This window comes from Cherax quadricarinatus, chromosome 50 (genome assembly GCF_038502225.1).
Source record: "Cherax quadricarinatus isolate ZL_2023a chromosome 50, ASM3850222v1, whole genome shotgun sequence".
Taxonomy (NCBI): Eukaryota; Metazoa; Arthropoda; class Malacostraca; order Decapoda; family Parastacidae; genus Cherax; species Cherax quadricarinatus.
The window spans coordinates 3,564,151-3,586,115 of NC_091341.1; positions in this window are offsets into that span (position 1 = coordinate 3,564,151).

Here is a 21,965-nt window from a genome sequence, read left to right on the forward strand (position 1 = left end):
TGTGGAACTGAGGGTGTAAGGTAGTGATATGAGTGTTGTGGCTGGTGTGGAACTGAGGGTGTAAGGTAGTGATATGAGTGTGTGGAACTGAGGGTGTAAGGTAGTGATATGAGTGTGTGGAACTGAGGGTGTAAGGTAGTGATACGAGTGTGTGGAACTGAGGGTGTAAGGTAGTGATATGAGTGTGTGGCTGGTGTGGAACTGAGGGTGTAAGCCTGTAAGGTAAGGTAAGGTGTACTCACCTAATTGTGGTTGCAGGGGTCGAGACTCAGGTGTGTGTGTGTGTGTGTGTGTGTGTGTGTGTGTGTGTGTGTGTGTGTGTGTGTGTGTGTGTGTGTGTGTGTGTGTGTGTGTGTGTGTGTGTGTGTGTTTGTTGTGTAAACTGATCAGTTAGCAAGAACTCTTTTAAAATCAAGTCCTTTCTAAAATTTTCTCTTACACGTTTAAAGATATAATTTGTGATTTTTGTACCAAAAGTAACTTAGAAAACTTACCCAACCTTATTATAACAACCGTAATTTAATTTAGCCTAATCCAACCAAGTATATTTCAGATAAGTTTACAATAATTTAATAATAAACACAATGAAATATATTTTTTCCGTTAGGGTCAGAATGATTTTTGTGAAATTATTACATACACAACTTAAGAAATCGTAATGACACGATTGCAAATAAACCATACCCCCGGCCGGGATTGAACCCGCGGTCATAGAGTCTCAAAACTCCAGCCCGTCGCGCTAACCACTAGACCAGCTAGCCACAATAAGATTCATCCAACTAGGTATATTTCTACACCATAGGAAAGTTAGCACAGGCACCTCTGTGACCACAAATGCAAGTTTTTACAGACGAATCTCCAGCTAGCGTGGCCGTGACGAACTCTAGCTCAAGTCCCTTTACTGCCGTCAACATGACTTAAGAAATCGTAATGACACGATTGCAAATAAACCATACCCCCGGCCGGGATTGAACCCGCGGTCATAGAGTCTCAAAACTCCAGCCCGTCGCGCTAACCACTAGACCAGCTAGCCACAATAAGATTCATCCAACTAGGTATATTTCTACACCATAGGAAAGTTAGCACAGGCACCTCTGTGACCACAAATGCAAGTTTTTACAGACGAATCTCCAGCTAGCGTGGCCGTGACGAACTCTAGCTCAAGTCCCTTTACTGCCGTCAACATGACTTAAGAAATCGTAATGACACGATTGCAAATAAACCATACCCCCGGCCGGGATTGAACCCGCGGTCATAGAGTCTCAAAACTCCAGCCCGTCGCGCTAACCACTAGACCAGCTAGCCACAATAAGATTCATCCAACTAGGTATATTTCTACACCATAGGAAAGTTAGCACAGGCACCTCTGTGACCACAAATGCAAGTTTTTACAGACGAATCTCCAGCTAGCGTGGCCGTGACGAACTCTAGCTCAAGTCCCTTTACTGCCGTCAACATGACTTAAGAAATCGTAATGACACGATTGCAAATAAACCATACCCCCGGCCGGGATTGAACCCGCGGTCATAGAGTCTCAAAACTCCAGCCCGTCGCGCTAACCACTAGACCAGCTAGCCACAATAAGATTCATCCAACTAGGTATATTTCTACACCATAGGAAAGTTAGCACAGGCACCTCTGTGACCACAAATGCAAGTTTTTACAGACGAATCTCCAGCTAGCGTGGCCGTGACGAACTCTAGCTCAAGTCCCTTTACTGCCGTCAACATGACTTAAGAAATCGTAATGACACGATTGCAAATAAACCATACCCCCGGCCGGGATTGAACCCGCGGTCATAGAGTCTCAAAACTCCAGCCCGTCGCGCTAACCACTAGACCAGCTAGCCACAATAAGATTCATCCAACTAGGTATATTTCTACACCATAGGAAAGTTAGCACAGGCACCTCTGTGACCACAAATGCAAGTTTTTACAGACGAATCTCCAGCTAGCGTGGCCGTGACGAACTCTAGCTCAAGTCCCTTTACTGCCGTCAACATGACTTAAGAAATCGTAATGACACGATTGCAAATAAACCATACCCCCGGCCGGGATTGAACCCGCGGTCATAGAGTCTCAAAACTCCAGCCCGTCGCGCTAACCACTAGACCAGCTAGCCACAATAAGATTCATCCAACTAGGTATATTTCTACACCATAGGAAAGTTAGCACAGGCACCTCTGTGACCACAAATGCAAGTTTTTACAGACGAATCTCCAGCTAGCGTGGCCGTGACGAACTCTAGCTCAAGTCCCTTTACTGCCGTCAACATGACTTAAGAAATCGTAATGACACGATTGCAAATAAACCATACCCCCGGCCGGGATTGAACCCGCGGTCATAGAGTCTCAAAACTCCAGCCCGTCGCGCTAACCACTAGACCAGCTAGCCACAATAAGATTCATCCAACTAGGTATATTTCTACACCATAGGAAAGTTAGCACAGGCACCTCTGTGACCACAAATGCAAGTTTTTACAGACGAATCTCTTAACGATCTCTTAAGTCATGTTGACGGCAGTAAAGGGACTTGAGCTAGAGTTCGTCACGGCCACGCTAGCTGGAGATTCGTCTGTAAAAACTTGCATTTGTGGTCACAGAGGTGCCTGTGCTAACTTTCCTATGGTGTAGAAATATACCTAGTTGGATGAATCTTATTGTGGCTAGCTGGTCTAGTGGTTAGCGCGACGGGCTGGAGTTTTGAGACTCTATGACCGCGGGTTCAATCCCGGCCGGGGGTATGGTTTATTTGCAATCGTGTCATTACGATTTCTTAAGTCATGTTGACGGCAGTAAAGGGACTTGAGCTAGAGTTCGTCACGGCCACGCTAGCTGGAGATTCGTCTGTAAAAACTTGCATTTGTGGTCACAGAGGTGCCTGTGCTAACTTTCCTATGGTGTAGAAATATACCTAGTTGGATGAATCTTATTGTGGCTAGCTGGTCTAGTGGTTAGCGCGACGGGCTGGAGTTTTGAGACTCTATGACCGCGGGTTCAATCCCGGCCGGGGGTATGGTTTGATTACATACACAAATTTTCGCTTGCCTTATTCGGCAAGAAGAGCGTTGATATTTAAGCCAAAATCGCAAGTTTTATCTGTTCGGCACGACTTTATATATATAATATATAATATATATTTCGTAAGAATCTGTGACTAATGGTCCAATTCTGCAGCAGTTCTTACTTAGATTTTGTCAGTGTAGAAATATATGGTATTTCTTGCACTATTCTGGATAGCTTTTCGTTCCCTTTGTGCTTCTTATGTCTGATATGAAAGCTTAAGTTGTAGCAGTAGTGAAAAAAATTGTAACAGTAGTAACTATAGCTGCATAAATGATCAGTACATCTGATGTAGTGCTGAGGGGGCATTACATGAGATGTACTGGTCTATGCTGGGAAGAACTAGTGACAGTACTAAGAGTGAACTACATTTTAAGGCAGTGAGATAGAATTATCTCAGCACACTGACACCTGCCCCCAAAGGTTACAGATGTACTGCAGATGACCAACTGGCTCTAGCTACGAAAGAGAAGGAAACAAGAGGAAAGCCAGTTGACTGGTAAGGCAAAGCAGATGCAGAAGACTGGTCATGAGGGAAGGAGAGGAGGCAAATATGAGGTCAAGTTACGATTGTTTTGAAGACTAGAGCATTTAATAATAACCTGAGAAAGGCAGGCATCCAGAGAAGCAAAGACAAGACTAAGAGTCGTGTTAGGAAAGTTGTCACTGATGCTTCTGGTGTCACTCCATTTCCTGTTCTTCCTGTCCACTCCAATACTTTGGAGAAACTGGCTGCTGCCTCACAGACTTAGAAAGGACAAAAGAAGGCTTCTCTTTATCAACACCAACAGTGCTCTTTTCTGTCATGTCAGAGATCACAGTCATTCTATTAACTGGTTCTCTGCCTACACTACCATTCTAGCGTTCAAAGACGCCATCTTGTCGTATAAGCCATTATGTTAGTTCTTCAGAGCCAGACATAACTAGCGTGTTCTTCAGAGCCAGACATAACTACTGTGTTCCTCAGAGCCAGACATAACCACTGTGTTCCTCAGAGCCAGACGTAACTACTGTTCCTCAGAACCAGATATAACTCCTGTGTTCCTCAGAGCCAGACATAACTACTGTGTTCCTCAGAGCCAGACATAACTGCTGTGTTCCTCAGAACCAGATATAACTCCTGTGTTCCTCAGAGCCAGACATAACTACTGTGTTCCTCAGAGCCAGACATAACTGCTGTGTTCCTCAGAGCCAGATATAACTACTGTGTTCCTCAGAGCCAGACTTAACGACCCCAGTGTTCAGAGGCAGACTGTACCAACACGGCTAATTGGTCGAGTCAATCACTGGGGTGGTGGGACGGGGAGGCAACGGTTCAGACATCTTTTTTCTTCAGGTGGACACTGGGGTCTGAGGGTCGTAACTTACACCAGATAACACGCTAGTTTCTTGCTGCTCCCCAGTGGTAATGGTCCGTGTGGTCCGCTTCCTCTTGATCTCAAGTGGTCTCCTCCCTCTTGATCTTCAGTGGTCTGTTTCCTCTTGATGGTCCAGAGTGGACTGCTTCGTTACAGTCCTAGTGGATCGCTTCATTACAGTCCTAGTGGACCGCTTCATTACAGTCCTAGTGGACCGCTTCATTACAGTCCTAGTGGACCGCTTCATTACAGTCCTAGTGGACCGCTGCTTCTCGCTGCCTGCCAATTTAAAAACTCGTATGCAGAAAGATATTTGATACATCTTTTGTACAAATATTTTTTTTGTTTACTCTGAAGGATGCTTGTTATCTCACGTCTGCGGTATTGATCTCTGGCCACAGTTTCCTTCACAGCAGGAGAGATCAGAGCTGGAGAATGTATAGCGATCGTTTGCTGTCCGCATAGATTTTCATCATTTAAACTACTGGGGACACCTCAAAGCACTTGAAATGTACTATCCGGGGCAAATAAGAGATTTATACATAATGTAGTATAATCTCCATGGGGAAATGGAAAAGAATTCTTCCTCCGTAAGCCATTCGTATCGTAAGAGGCGACTGTAATGCCGGGGCTAGTAACCCCTTCTGTATAAATTACTAAATGTAAAAAAGACTTTCGTTGTTGTTTTTTGGGCCACCATGTTTTGGTAGGATACAGCTGGAGTGCTAGTTCCGTATCTGTGCACTACCATGACGACGTACTGGAGTGAGGGACATAAGAAGTGTAAAATAAACCCAGTGAAATGCAGAGGGCGCCGGAGACAATTACTATCAATAATCTGCCACTAGCAGATCTCTGAAATATTGCCGGTATATGCATTCAAGAAGAAATTGGATCGCTGCCACCTCCAAGTGCCAGATCAGCCAAGTTGTGATGGATATATTGCCCAAGGAATCTTTGGTAACAATGGTCTACAAGGTCGAAGCCTGGCTTCACACCAAGGAAACTGGCCATAGGCAGTCCCTGATGTAAGTTAAGCATTATTTTGAGCGCTGGATCGTGTTGGGGAAGTGAACGTGAACTAGTGAGCTTTTGAGCACTGGGTAGTTCTGGAACAACATGCCCTAGCTAGTATTATCATCTTATGGAATCCGTACCTGCGGGTCGCGTGTGAGGGTGGCATCACTGCTCTGCAAACTGCATCAGGTCTTGATTTTCCTCAGCTGTTTCCTTCATGAGACGACGTGATCCAGCGGCGTTAGGCGGCAGTGGAGGCGGAAGGAGGTACTGGAGGCGGGCGAGCTAATAGTTTCGGCCAGGCAAAGGATATCATTACCTTGAGGCGTCGTTGAATCCACTTTCAATTCACTTTTAGGCACCTATGAATTTGCTTTGAGATTCTTTTGAATCCCGTTTCAGGTCTCGTTGAAGCCATTTTAAGTAGCCAGAGCAAGGAGGTGCTCACGGACATCCACTAAGTGCCTTAACACGCCATCAGTTACAAGAACACATTATAACCAACGATATACCCTGGAATCACACAAGCGAAGGACCTGGACCGAGTAGCAGGCAGTTGAAGAACTCAACATAGAACCAGGCGACACATGTGATCTGCAGTTCGTAGCCACCTTGAAAAGCATAAATTAATCAACGAATCTCAGCATGGTTTTACAAAGGGGCGTTCCTGCCTTACGAATTTATTAACTTTTTTCACTAAGGTATTTGAGGAGGTAGATCATGGTAATGAATATGATATTGTGTATATGGACTTCAGTAAGGCTTTTGACAGGGTCCCACATCAGAGACTATTGAGGAAAATTAAAGCACATGGAATAGGAGGAGAAATTTTTTCCTGGATAGAGGCATGGTTGACAAATAGGCAGCAGAGAGTCTGCATAAATGGGGAGAAATCAGAGTGGGGAAGTGTCACGAGCGGTGTTCCACAGGGGTCAGTGTTGGGCCCCCTGCTGTTCACAATCTACATAAACGACATAGATGAGGGCATAAAGAGCGACATCGGCAAGTTTGCCGATGACACCAAAATAGGCCGTCGAATTCATTCTGACGAGGACATTCGAGCACTCCAGGAAGATTTGAATAGACTGATGCAGTGGTCGGAGAAGTGGCAGATGCAGTTTAATATAGACAAATGCAAAGTTCTAAATGTTGGACAGGACAATAACCATGCCACATATAAACTAAATAATGTAGATCTTAATATTACGGATTGCGAAAAAGATTTAGGAGTTCTGGTTAGCAGTAATCTGAAACCAAGACAACAGTGCATAAGTGTTCGCAATAAAGCTAATAGAATCCTTGGCTTCATATCAAGAAGCATAAATAATAGGAGTCCTCAGGTTGTTCTTCAACTCTATACATCCTTGGTTAGGCCTCATTTAGATTATGCTGCACAGTTTTGGTCACCTTATTACAGAATGGATATAAATTCTCTGGAAAATGTACAAAGGAGGATGACAAAGTTGATCCCATGTATCAGAAACCTTCCCTATGAGGATAGACTAAGGGCCCTGAATCTGCACTCTCTAGAAAGACGTAGAATTAGGGGGGATATGATTGAGGTGTATAAATGGAAGACAGGAATAAATAAAGGGGATGTAAATAGTGTGCTGAAAATATCTAGCCTAGACAGGACTCGCAGCAATGGTTTTAAGTTGGAAAAATTCAGATTCAGGAAGGATATAGGAAAGTACTGGTTTGGTAATAGAGTTGTGGATGAGTGGAACAAACTCCCAAGTACCGTTATAGAGGCCAGAACGTTGTGTAGCTTTAAAAATAGGTTGGATAAATACATGAGTAGATGTGGGTGGGTGTGAGTTAGACCTGATAGCTTGTGCTACCAGGTCGGTTGCCGTGTTCCTTCCTTAAGTCAATGTGACCTGACCTGACTAGGTTGGGTGCATTGGCTTAAGCCGGTAGGAGACTTGGACCTGCCTCGCATGGGCCAGTAGGCCTTCTGCAGTGTTCCTTCGTTCTTATGTTCTTATGTTCTTATGTATAGATAGCAGAGGGAGGGAGGGAGGGAGGGAGGGAGGGAGAGAGAGGGAGAGAGAGAGAGAGAGAGAGAGAGAGAGAGAGAGAGAGAGAGAGAGACAGAGAGAGGGGAGAGGTGGTAGGTAGAGAAAGAAGAGAGGCAGAGACATGAAAATGGTCGTCATTCCCTGGTGCCAGACTAAGAGGTGTTCGTAACAATGGTTTCGTTCTGGGTAATAATGGACTGCGCCGGTAAAAAAGGGTATTGAAGCCGCTCATGTGCCCTCAAGGTAATGTTGTTTACACGTAGTGAAGGTATTTGGCATAGGTCGGAGTACCCACCGGAGTAGTGATGTTTTCAGCAGGTGAGAACAGCGGCTTATCAGCGGCGCTGGGCAACATTACCTGTAACTTACCTATAGATGGTTCCATGGATCATGGCTCCTACTGGCCTGTTTCAGAGCAGGACTGCTTGTTGATGTTCATGGTCAGTCAGCTACTGGGGTAACAGATTTAATAGTGCCTAGGATCACCCTCTCTGGCACATGGATATCTGTTTACCATTCTTTATGCCAAGGTTTGATTGACAAGGCTCACTGTCTTCCTATCTTCCGGTGCGGGGAACATCACAAGGCACCCCTTCGTCAGATCTTGTCAGCGGGTGTTAGTGGCTGCCAGTCAAGCGGAGGAAGAACCAAACCAGCTGTCGCTTTGCTGAGGAGGTGACAACAGACGGGGAGAGGTCTGAACACGTGGGGGGAGCTGCTCCTAGTACACCAGAGGATCATCGCTCCTGTGCCCTGGTCTCGGGTCAGTCCTCCCTTTTGATAGCTGATCAGTCAAGATAGGTTGTTTGGGCTTCAGTTTACAATCAGTTTCCAACATATTAATTGTATACAAGTTGAGGACTAAGACAAGCGCAACACTAGTATTTTATCGACGAAGCTTTTAGCCTGCACATAATGGATAACATAGAGGGATAATTGTTGTTGCCTAGTTGCTTATTTGTACTAACCTAGTTGTGTGTGTAGGAGTCGAATCACTGCTCCTGGTGTAATTGACAGGGACCCATCGTAATACCGTTTATATTTAGCTATGCTACATTACATTTCACAATTTTAGTTTTCGGTAAGGTTAGTCTCCTTCAGCTTTTATGGAGGATTATGACTTGAAATAAGCGAGATGTGTCTGGTACTTTTCCACAGAGAAGTGCGTTCTAGTAAGTCCTGTTTTCAGCACCTAGAAGACCAACAGGTGCTACAGTTACACTGGCGTCTTCTGCTGGTGCTGCTGGCGTTTCCGTCTGTAGTTGAAGTCAAATCTTTCTCATAATATTTCTCATCTTTTGTTCTGGGAGTAATACAAGTGGAGGGGCGTTAAGGATCCCCATGAGTTGTGTGATTAACTTAGTAACTGGAGGCAGTTAATGTTATGTGTATTTCTTCGAGGAAGGTAGTTTGGCCAGTCTTAAATGTGTCTCTGAGTATACGGAAAGTTTTTTTCCCCGCTAAGACCACAGCAGACCAGGTCAACACACCAGACCTGATCATCAGTGCCACATCATACCTTGTTATTAAGAGCATAAGAAAGGAGGAACACTGCAGCAGGCCTGTTGGCCCATACTAGGCAGGCCCTGTACGATTAATCCTTCCCACTAACAAAATATTTGCCCAACCCAATTATGACCACTTCAGACCTGGCCATTAAGACCACAGCAGACGTGGTCATCAGGACTACATTAACTGGCCAGCTAGGCTGAAAGCTCCAGAAATTTACAAATCTATAACAAAAAAAGTGCTTGTAATACCCCAGGATCTTTTAAAATATTCTCAAGTTGCTTAAAGTGTTTTGTTTGAAATATTCTCACTATATGGACTATCATCTTGCACGTGGTTATAACAGCTGCACCCACCTCATGCACCCACCTCATGCACCCACCTCATACACCCACCTCATGCACCCACCTCATGCACCCACCTCATACACCCACCTCATGCACTCACCTCATGCACCCACCTCATACACCCACCTCATGCACCTACCTCATGCACCCACCTCATGTACCCACCTCATACCTCATGCACCCACCTCATGCACCCACCTCATGCACCCACCTCATGTACCCACCTCATGCACCCACCTCATGCACCCACCTCATACACCCACCTCATACACCCACCTCATGCACCTACCTCATGCACCCACCTCATACACCCACCTCATGCACCCACCTCATGCACCCACCTCATACACTCACCTCATACACCCACCTCATACACTTACCTCGTGCACCCACCTCATACACCCACCTCGTGCACCCACCTCATACACCCACCTCGTACACCCACCTCATACATCCACCTCATACACCCACCTCATACACCCACCTCATCTTCCAGAATAACGGTATCTGGTTATCAGTGTACCTATTTTCACAGTATATATAATATTCAGTTTGGTAGTGCGATTTAGGAGTTAGTGTGTCCCCTTTTCAGCGTTATACAGTGTTTCCACAGAGTTGGGTGACAGTTGTGCATGCAGAAAGCCCATAGTTATTCAGAGGTTAGGTAAGGTTCGTCAGGAAACATGGTAAGTGTCTTAGATGATGACCCTCCGTTGGAGCTTTTGGTCATCTGACGGAGGCCATCCGCTGGCTTGCCGGTCCAGCCCTTTAAAAATTATGATCACAGTTATGACTGTTATGCAAAGCATTTCGGGCAACAAGGGACGATGAGTGTGTTTCCTAACAGCCTGGTTGATCAAGTAAGCACCAAGCAAGCCTGGCCCGAGGCCGTGCAGCAGGACCAGGAAAACATTGGAAACCCATCAAAGGTATGTCCAAGATAAAGGTATATTCTTGGGGGTACCCAACCTTGATGAGAAGAATCCTGTAGGTTATCAAAATAATAATAGGTAGGATACACATCTGTTCCGCCTTGAGAAGGAGCTGTGTCTTTTGTCGAACTTTATCCAGTTTCTATCTCACGCCTGGGCAAGAAGCTGCTATGTCTCTCCTCTCAGGGTATCTATTTTCTATATCACGTTCCGAGTGAGTGCTACGTCTATTCTCACACTTTTATCTATTTCGTATCTTCAGCGAGTCAGTTTTTATGTTCGTCTCGTATTGCAGTGCTGGGGAATCTTGATGATTCTTTTCACTCTTCTCGAGTGACAGTAAGTCTATCGTGTGTGTGTGTGTGTACTCACCTAGTTGAGGTTGCGGGGGTCGAGTCCGAGCTCCTGGCCCCGCCTCTTCACTGATCACTACTAGGTCACTCTCTCTGAACCGTGAGCTTTATCATACCTCTGCTTAAAGCTATGTATGGATCCTGCCTCCACTACATCGCTTCCCTAACTATTCCACTTACTGACTACTCTGTGGCCGAAGAAATACTTCCTAACATCCCTGTGATTCATCTGTGTCTTCAACTTCCAACTGTGTCCCCTTGTTACTGTGTTCAATCTCTGGAACATCCTGTCTTTGTCCACCTTGTCAATTCCTCTCAGTATTTTGTATGTCGTTATCATGTCCCCCCTATCTCTCCTGTCCTCCAGTGTCGTCAGGTTGATTTCCCTTAACCTCTCCTCGTAGGACATACCTCTTAGCTCTGGGACTAGTCTTGTTGCAAACCTTTGCACTTTCTCTAGTTTCTTTACGTGCTTGGCTAGGTGTGGGTTCCAAACTGGTGCCGCATACTCCAATATGGGCCTAACGTACACGGTGTACAGGGTCCTGAACGATTCCTTATTAAGATGTCGGAATGCTGTTCTGAGGTTTGCTAGGCTCCCATATGCTGCAGCAGTTATTTGATTGATGTGCGCTTCAGGAGATGTGCCTGGTGTTATACTCACCCCAAGATCTTTTTCCTTGAGTGAGGTTTGTAGTCTCTGGCCTCCTAGACTGTACTCCGTCTGCGGTCTTCTTTGCCCTTCCCCAATCTTCATGACTTTGCACTTGGTGGGATTGAACTCCAGGAGCCAATTGCTGGACCAGGTCTGCAGCCTGTCCAGATCCCTTTGTAGTTCTGCCTGGTCTTCGATCGAGTGAATTCTTCTCATCAACTTCACGTCATCTGCAAACAGGGACACCTCAGAGTCTATTCCTTCCGTCATGTCGTTCACAAATACCAGAAACAGCACTGGTCCTAGGACTGACCCCTGTGGGACCCCGCTGGTCACAGGTGCCCACTCTGACACCTCGCCACGTACCATGACTCGCTGTTGTCTTCCTGACAAGTATTCCCTGATCCATTGTAGTGCCTTCCCTGTTATCCCTGCTTGGTCCTCCAGTTTTTGCACCAATCTCTTGTGTGGAACTGTGTCAAACGCCTTCTTGCAGTCCAAGAATATGCAATCCACCCACCCCTCTCTCTCTTGTCTTACTGCTGTCACCATGTCATAGAACTCCAGTAGGTTTGTGACAGGATTTCCCGTCCCTGAAACCATGTTGGCTGCTGTTGATGAGATCATTCCTTTCTAGGTGTTCCACCACTCTTCTCCTGATAATCTTCTCCATGATTTTGCATACTATACATGTCAGTGACATTGGTCTGTAGTTTAATGCTTCATGTCTGTCTCCTTTTTTAAAGATTGGGACTACATTTGCTGTCTTCCATGCCTCAGGCAATCTCCCTGTTTCGATAGATGTATTGAATATTGTTGTTACGGGTACACATAGCACCTCTGCTCCCTCTCTCAATACCCATGGAGAGATGTTATCCGGCCCCATTGCCTTTGAGGTATCTAGCTCACTCAGAAGCCTCTTCACTTCTTCCTCGGTTGTGTGCACTGTGTCCAGCACATGGTGGTGTGCCCCACCTCTCCGTCTTTCTGGAGCCCCTTCTGTCTCCTCTGTGAACACTTCTTTGAATCTCTTGTTGAGTTCCTCACATACTTCATGGTCATTTCCTTCCTTAGCCTGATTACCTGGTCCTTGACTGTTGTTTTCCTCCTGATGTGGCTGTACAACAGTTTCGGGTCAGATTTGGCTTTCGCTGCTATGTCATTTTCATATTGTCTTTGGGCCTCCCTTCTTATCTGTGCATATTCGTTTCTGGCTCTACGACTGCTCTCCTTATTCTCCTGGGTCCTTTGCCTTCTATATTTCTTCCATTCCCTAGCACACTTGGTTTTTGCCTCCCTGCACCTTTGGGTAAACCATGGGCTCATCCTGGCTTTTTCATTATTCCTGTTGCCCTTGGGTACAAACCTCTCCTCAGCCTCCTTACATTTTGTTGCTACATATTCCATCATCTCATTAACTGGCTTCCCTGCCAGTTCTCTGTCCCACTGAACCTCGTTCAGGAAGTTCCTCATTCCTGTGTAGTCCCCTTTCTTGTAGTTTGGCTTCATTCGTCCTGGCCTTCCTGCTTCTCCCTCCACTTGTAGCTCTACTGTGTATTCGAAGCTTAAAACCACATGGTCACTGGCCCCAAGGGGTCTTTCATATGTGATGTCCTCAATATCTGCACTACTCAAGGTGAATACTAAGTCTAGCCTTGCTGGTTCATCCTCTCCTCTCTCTCTTGTAGTGTCCCTTATGTGTTGGTACATGAAGTTTTCCAGTACTACCCCCATCATCTTAGCCCCCCATGTATCTTGGCCCCCATGCGGGTCCAAGTTCTCCCAATCGATCTCCTTGTGGTTAAAGTCACCCATGATCAGGAGCTTTGCCCTGCATGCATGAGCTCTTCTGGCCACTCTAGCCAGTGTGTCAACCATCGCTCTATTGCTCTCGTCATACTCTTGCCTTGGCCTCCTGCTGTTCTGTGGTGGGTTATACATCACTGCTATTACCACCTTGGGACCTCCAGAGTGAAGCGTTCCCGCTATGTAATCACTTTCTTCTCCGCTGTCTCCTCTCTCCAGCTCATCAAAATTCCAGCGATTTTTGATCAGCAATGCCACTCCTCCACCCCCCCCTGTTCCCTCTGTCTTTCCTCAGGATTTGGTATCCCATTGGAAAGATGGCATCTGTTATCATACCTGTAAGCTTGGTTTCTGTGAGAGCTATGATGTCCGGTGATGCCTCTTTGACTCTTTCATGCCACTCCTCCCACTTATTTGTTATACCATCAGCGTTTGTGTACCATACCTTCAGTTTCCTTTCCAACACTGTGGTTTGTGGGGCCTGTGAGGGTGGGAGACCTGGTGGCATACTGTGGGATTCTATAGCTCGGTGTTGGGTGGAGGCTGTGGGTATGGATTGTAGTGTGTGTTGGGATGGTGTGATAGGTTGTATGGTTCTGAGAATAGTTGTGTGTGTGCTTGCCCTTGCTGTTCTGTTCTGCTCTGACTGACCTCTGCTGGTTCCATCCTTGTCTCTTTTCCTAGCTCCTTTCGCTTGTTTGTCCTCTCCCTCAGCTGCTGTCGTTCTGATTCTGTTCTGTCTCTGTCTAGGAACACCCTCTTGTACTCTTCCGAGTATTTCAATCGTGGTTTCTCTTGGAGGATCCTGTTCCGCACTGTTTCGGTCCTGAGAATCAGCTTGATTGGTCGGTTTCTCCCCTTCGAGTACCCCCCTATTCTCTGAAAATTTACAATCTCGTCCATCTCTTCACCTATTTCCGTGATGATTTTCTCAATCTCCTTACTTTCTTCCTGCTGCCTTTCAGTGTGTGTCCTTTCCTCTCTCTCCTGAAGCCCATGGATAAACACTGATTTTGCCCTTTCCTCCTCCCATTGCCTCACCCTCTGTGACTCTGGATCCTGCCTGTATGTGGTCAGGTTCTCCCTTGATTTGTGTGTGTGTGTGTACTCACCCACCTAATTGTACTCGCCTAATCGTGGTTGCAGGGGTCGAGACTCAGCTCCTGGCCCCGCCTCTTCACTGAACGCTACTTGGTCCCCTCTCTCCCTGCTCCATGAGCTTTATCATACCCCGTCTTAAAGCTATGTATGGTTTCTGCCTCCACTACATCACTTGCTAGACTATTCCACTTCCTGACAACTCTATGATTGAAAAAATACTTCCTAATATCCCATTGACTCGTCCGAATCTTCAGCTTCCAATTGTGACCCTTTGTTTCTGTGTCCCCTCTCTGGAACATCGTGTCTCTGTCCATCTTATCTATTCCACGCATTATTTTGTATGTCGTTATCATGTCTCCCCTAACCCTTCTTTCCTCCAGTGTCGTCAGGCCGATTTCCCTCAACCTTTCTTCGTGGGACATTTCCCTGAGCTCCGGAACCAACCTCGTTGCAAACCTTTGCACTCTTTAATTTTTTGACGTGCTTGACCAGGTGTGGGTTCCAAACTGGTGCTGCATACGTACACAGTGTACAGTGTCTTGAATGATTCCTTACTAAGGTGTCGGAACGCTATTCTCAGGTTTGCCAGGCGTCCATATGCTGCAGCAGTTATCTGGTTGACGTGTGCTTCCGGAGACGTACTCGGTGTTATGCTCACCCCAAGATCTTTCTCCTTGAGTGAGGTTTGTAGTCTTTGTCCACCTGGCCTATACTCTGACTGCGGTCTTCTTTGCCCTTCCCCAATCTTCATGACTTTGCATTTGTGTGTGTGTGTGTGTGTGTGTGTGTGTGTGTGTGTGTGTGTGTGTGTGTGTGTGTGTAAGACGCGATATGGCCCCAAGAAGCATTCTCAAAATGTGTATGCGTAAGATGTGTTCGTGTAAGATACGTGTGTGTTTAAGTTGAGTAACATGTAAACAGCCTGCTGTATTTTTCAATATAAATATGTTCTCACTTTTCCATGCGTTGTTGTCCTTGTCAACAAGTACTTTGTTGTCTTGTCAACAAGTACTTTGTTGTCCTGTCTTTGTCAACAAGCACTTTTGTTGTCTTGTCAACAAGTACTTTGTTGTCCTGTCTTTGTCAACAAGTACTTTGTTGTCCTGTCTTTGTCAACAAGTACTTTTGTTGTCTTGTCCTTGTCAACAAAACTACTTATTACGTGCTTAGTGTTTCACTGTCCTTGTTATTCGTAATTGTGTTATAATTAATACGAGTGGTCAACTATTTTTTAATGTTTACAAGGGTAATTAATGACCTATGATTGTGTGTCCTTCCTCACAACTGAAGGAACCCAGGTTCGATCACAGCACGTGTGGAAGCACTGGTAGTGTTTCCCTAAGCCACACTGGCTTTCTTGGGCTAACGTGGGTTAATTAATCCAAAACGTGGAATGTGCATTATGTTTTTCATGTGGAAGCGCTAAGTCCGTAGGGGTCATACAGCATATTGGAGAATGGGAGCTAATCGGGCTTGATCCTAGGAGAGAGGAAGCTGGCTCAGTTTCTTTGTATCAAGAGCCCTTCATCAACACTCAGATAACAGTTACTACAGTGTTGCATCAACACTAAGATTACAGCTATTACAGTGTTGCATCAGGAGTCTTTGTAGCTTGGTCATGATTATGACCAGATCTACCTGCAGTTCATTACCTTTGTAACTGGTTCAGTTATCAGAACTTTGGGGTCCAGTCCCTGGACCCATTATGTACCTCTGTAATCTTTTGACTATCGCCCACAGGATGGGTATGTGGTGCATAATAATGATATTAAACTAGCTAGCCACTAAGATTACAGTTACTACAGTGTTGCATCACTCACATCACCGCTATTACAGTGTTGCATCAACACTCATGTTACAGTTATTACTGTGTTCACCATAATTGCTCAAACCTCATCAGTTGTCATCATATTGAGCAACATATAATGTTCATCTCTATGATGATTAATACTTTACCCTCTAAGAATGGCTGTATTAGTGGAGCGCTGTCTCTTAGGCCTTAGGCCTATGTGCCTAGTCCGTTTGTGTAGGCACATGTCCTTGTGCTGCTCTCTACGGGATGGACATGGGATACACAGTAAACTAGCTGTTGCTGCGGCAAAGTCTAGATTTACGAGCGAAACGTTGCCACGATGAGGTGTCGCATTAGTTGCACGTGTGTCCTCTTACCTAACATATTGTAGGTAGCCATTATTATATTACAAGTGTTTTAACCTGCCTCAGTTCAGGTCAGAACTTAGCATTAAGACATCACCTCAGAGATGTCAACAACAAAGGTCGGCCAACACCTACGTACAGTACATAAATAACCCGCACATAGGAGAGAGAGAGAGAGAGAGAGAGAGAGAGAGAGAGAGACAGAGAGAGAGAGAGAGAGAAAGAGAGAGAGAGAGAGCCTACGACGACATTTCGGTCCGACTTGCATCATTTACAAGTCACATTGTGACTTATAAATGGTTCAAATCGGATCGAAACGTCGTCATAAGCTTGTCTCTATCCACCCAGAATCGAACCTCAGTCTTTCTGTTGTGAGCCCAAGGTGCTACCCCTGAGCTACGTGTTGCAGTCGTCAGGAACCAGGAAAGTGTCACCTGACGCCGGTCTTGTTGGGGTTGTAGGTCCTAGCACATAATTACCTGTTTGTGGTTATCGGTTTGAAGGTACTGAAGGTGAGCAGTGGTCGTTATGTGTGGTACAGTAGCTTAGTGGTCGTGATGTGTGGTACAGTAGCTTAGTGGTCGTGATGTGTGGTACAGTAGCTTAGTGGTCGTGATGTGTGGTACAGTAGCTTAGTGGTCGTGATGTGTGGTACAGTAGCTTAGTGGTCGTGATGTGTGGTACAGTAGCTTAGTGGTCGTGATGTGTGGTACAGTAGCTTGATGTGTGGTACAGTAGCTTAGTGGTCGTGATGTGTGATACAGTAGCTTAGTGGTCGTGATGTGTGGTACAGTAGCTTAGTGGTCGTGATGTGTGGTACAGTAGCTTAGTGGTCGTGATGTGTGGTACAGTAGCTTAGTGGTCGTGATGTGTGATACAGTAGCTTAGTGGTCGTGATGTGTGGTACAGTAGCTTAGTGGTCGTGATGTGTGATACAGTAGCTCGTAGATGTGTGGTACAGTGAGTGGTCGTGATGTGTGATACAGTAGCTTAGTGGTCGTGATGTGTGATACAGTAGCTTAGTGGTGTGATACAGTAGCTTAGTGGTCGTGATGTGTGGTACAGTAGCTTAGTGGTCGTGATGTGTGGTACAGTAGCTTAGTGGTCGTGATGTGTGGTACAGTAGCTTAGTGGTCGTGATGTGTGGTACAGTAGCTGGACAGTGGTCGTGATGTGTGGTACAGTAGCTTAGTGGTCGTGATGTGTGATACAGTAGCTGGACAGTGGTCGTGATGTGTGGTACAGTAGCTTAGTGGTCGTGATGTGTGGTACAGTAGCTGGACAGTGGTCGTGATGTGTGGTACAGTAGCTGGACAGTGGTCGTGATGTGTGGTACAGTAGCTTAGTGGTCGTGATGTGTGGTACAGTAGCTTAGTGGTCGTGATGTGTGGTACAGTAGCTTAGTGGTCGTGATGTGTGGTACAGTAGCTTAGTGGTCGTGATGTGTGGTACAGTAGCTGGACAGTGGTCGTGATGTGTGGTACAGTAGCTTAGTGGTCGTGATGTGTGGTACAGTAGCTGGACAGTGGTCGTGATGTGTGGTACAGTAGCTGGACAGTGGTCGTGATGTGTGGTACAGTAGCTGGACAGTGGTCGTGATGTGTGGTACAGTAGCTGGACAGTGGTCGTGATGTGTGGTACAGTAGCTTAGTGGTCGTGATGTGTGGTACAGTAGCTTAATGGTCGTGATGTGTGGTACAGTAGCTGGACAGTGGTCGTGATGTGTGGTACAGTAGCTGGACAGTGGTCGTGATGTGTGGTACAGTAGCTGGAGAGGGGTCGTGATGTGTGGTACAGTAGCTTAGCAGTGGTCGTGATGTGTGATACAGTAGCTTAGTGGTCGTGATGTGTGGTACAGTAGCTTAGCAGTGGTCGTGATGTGTGGTACAGTAGCTTAGCAGTGGTCGTGATGTGTGTTACAGTAGCTTAGCAGTGGTCGTGATGTGTGGTACAGTAGCTTAGCAGTGGTCGTGATGTGTGATACAGTAGCTTAGCAGTGGTCGTGATGTGTGATACAGTAGCTTAGTGGTCGTGATGTGTGGTACAGTAGCTTAGTGGTCGTGATGTGTGGTACAGTAGCTTAGCAGTGGTCGTGATGTGTGATACAGTAGCTTAGTGGTCGTGATGTGTGGTACAGTAGCTTAGTGGTCGTGATGTGTGATACAGTAGCTTAGTGGTCGTGATGTGTGGTACAGTAGCTTAGTGGTCGTGATGTGTGGTACAGTAGCTTAGTGGTCGTGATGTGTGGTACAGTAGCTTAGCAGTGGTCGTGATGTGTGATACAGTAGCTTAGCAGTGGTCGTGATGTGTGATACAGTAGCTTAGTGGTCGTGATGTGTGGTACAGTAGCTTAGTGGTCGTGATGTGTGGTACAGTAGCTTAGCAGTGGTCGTGATGTGTGGTACAGTAGCTTAGTGGTCGTGATGTGTGATACAGTAGCTTAGTGGTCGTGATGTGTGGTACAGTAGCTGGACAGTGGTCGTGATGTGTGGTACAGTGGCTGGACAGTGGTCGTGATGTGTGGTACAGTAGCTGGACAGTGGTCGTGATGTGTGGTACAGTAGCTGGACAGTGGTCGTGATGTGTGGTACAGTAGTTGGACAGTGGTCGTGATGTGTGGTACAGTAGCTGGACAGTGGTCGTGGTGTGTGGTACAGTAGCTTAGCAGTGGTCGTGATGTGTGGTACAGTAGATGAACAGTGGTCGTGATTTGTGGTATAGTAGCTGGACAGTGGTCGTGATGTGTTGTACAGTAGCTGGACAGTGGTCGTGATGTGTTGTACAGTAGCTGGACAGTGGTCGTGGTGTGTAGTACAGTAGCTGGACAGTGGTCGTGATGTGTTGTACAGTAGCTGGACAGTGGTCGTGGTGTGTAGTACAGTAGCTGGACAGTGGTCGTGATGTGTTGTACAGTAGCTGGACAGTGGTCGTGGTGTGTAGTACAGTAGCTGGACAGTGGTCGTGATGTGTGGTACAGTAGTTGGACAGTGGTCGTGATGTGTTGTACAGTAGCTGGACAGTGGTCGTGGTGTGTGGTACAGTAGTTGGACAGTGGTCGTGATGTGTGGTACAGTAGCTTAGCAGTGGTCGTGATGTGTGGTACAGTAGATGAACAGTGGTCGTGATGTGTTGTACAGTAGCTGGACAGTGGTCGTGATGTGTTGTACAGTAGCTGAGCAGTGGTCGTGGTGTGTAGTACAGTAGCTGAGCAGTGGTCGTGATGTGTCGTATTCAGGGTTATACTAAACTTTTCACCTCTAGAATGTGACCCGTTGTTATGGGTTGCATTCTAGAGGTACATATAGTTGCTATGTGAAGAGGAGCAGCAGGTGGATGAAGAGAGGCACTAGGTGGGTGAAGAGGGGGCAGTACGTAGGTGGGTGTGTGTGTGTGTGTGTGTGTGTGTGTGTGAGAGAGAGAGAGAGAGAGAGAGAGAGAGAGAGAGAGAGAGAGCCCGCCCGCCCTCACTACCCACCGGCTATAAACACCCCCACCCACCCACACTCCACCCCACCCACGTATCACCACCCACCCTCTCTCTCTCCTGTGAACTTCAAATTATACAAGCCTCCTCTGGGATGACTTCACACCGCAAAATAGCAAGATTATCTACGCTATCTGGCTATTGTCCCAGTAGATACTGCAGTGTTTGTGGGTATACCACAAGGGACAAAGATCTTCTTGGATGTAAAGAGCCTACTTGTTCCAACTACTGCCACACAGATTGCACTCCAGAAGAAGAATTTTGTTGCAGCCAGGTTGAAAATTTCAGAAAATTTAAGGATATCCATAATCCTGTGGTATATGTGGATACAAGCCTGGAGCTACAGGAGGAAGGTTCAGAAGTCCTACCTCAGGGACTCCTGTCCAAAGATCAAGACTGCCCTCTTGGGCTGTGTTGTAAAGTTGCAGCTAAGATAATCCATCACAGGGAAGCACTTCATGAGCTCCTCAAATCATTAGATAACCTACAAGCTATTGTAGAAGGCCAGTGCAAGCCTACATCAAGTGACGCAAGTTGCTCAGCTGATGGTGACACTATTGACAAAGACTGGAAGTCCCACACTGAGCTTAACTCAGGGGTAAACATCTGGTGGAATTCTGTCATCGCTAAGGTCCCACAGACTGACAGAGTTCAAAACACTACCTTTGGGAATTCTAACACAATTCCTCTGACCACCACAGAGGGAACAAATCCTCTTCCCAGCAACGTGGGAAGCCTTGGATCTGTTAATTCTCCTACACCTGACATCTCTGCTTCAGCCACTGCCAGTCTACTTGACAGTGCACATACCATCCCTGATCCTACACCTGTCAGCACACCTGCCGATACTATTCTAGAATCTGGTAGTAGTGCTTCGACAGCAAGCTCTGAGCCAGGAGTTTCTCCACCAGAGAACGGTGCAGTTAGTGATCAGGGAACTATCACTGCACCTGATCACCTGCTACGCCGAAGTACGAACAGCAGGGACACATCTGTCAGAACTGGTAGAGGGCGGGGTAGAGGACGTGGAGGAGGACGTGGTGGAGGAAGACATCTACAGCCGTCTCACCCTCCACTAACACAGTTCCAGCGGCAGAATCCGAGGACAAATCTGCGAAACACAGGAGGTACAACAAATCCTAGTCCACCCTCCCAGGCACCTAGGCTGTGCTCTCGCTGTCACCGGAAGGGGCACTCTGCCAACAACTGCCTGCGAGATACCAGGTGTAACTACTGCTACAAGAAAGGACATAAGGAGGACCAGTGTCGGAAGAAAAAGGAACTTGACAGACAGGGCCACCTGTTTAGAGACCTGTTCTCAGAACAAACCAGCAGGATCTCTGAATTGGTAAACACTCTCACACGTCACCCACTTAGCTACTCCTATCCCAGCCCATCAGGTGGGATTGGGCCTTATACAAGACCACAGACCTACATCCCTGCAGCTGCCTCAGTACCCTACCTCTCTCAAGGGCAGGCACCTTACATTCCCTACACACCCACCACCTCAAGCTGACCACTTCATCATGAGGAGCCAGTCTATCAGCATCCTGTCGGCCAACATTAGAGGTTTCATTACTAATGTTGGAGAGCTCACACATAGCTTTGTGAACACTCGACGTCCCGACATGATAGCTGTTGTTGAAACATTTTTGGATGACAGGACTCCAGAAAATTTTGCAAGAATTGCTGGCTACACCTCATGGATGAGAAGAGACAGGCAAGGGCAAGGAGGTGGTGTTGCTGTGTGCTTCTCTAAAAGTGTTCATGCCCAGCACATAGATGTTGCCACCCCTACACATCTTGAAATGATGTTCTTCAAGCTCTGTATAAACACTAGTACCTCTGTACTAGCATGTGCAATGTACAGACCTCAGTGGCAACATGCAGACCCTATCAACTTCCTAATGGAAAATATTGACTCCCTTCTGCTACAACACAACTGTCAACATATTATAATTGTTGGTGACCTCAACCAGCACCTTATACAGAGGGACTTTGATGACCTTCTTTCAGTGTTTGACATGAGAAACTTTGTTGATTTCCCTACTCATATCTCTGGCTCCTCCCTTGACCCAGTAGTGAGTGATCTGGCAGAAGGCATAGTCACTTGTCAACCCCTCGGCTACGTTGGATCGTCTGACCACAAGGCTGTTTTTACCAC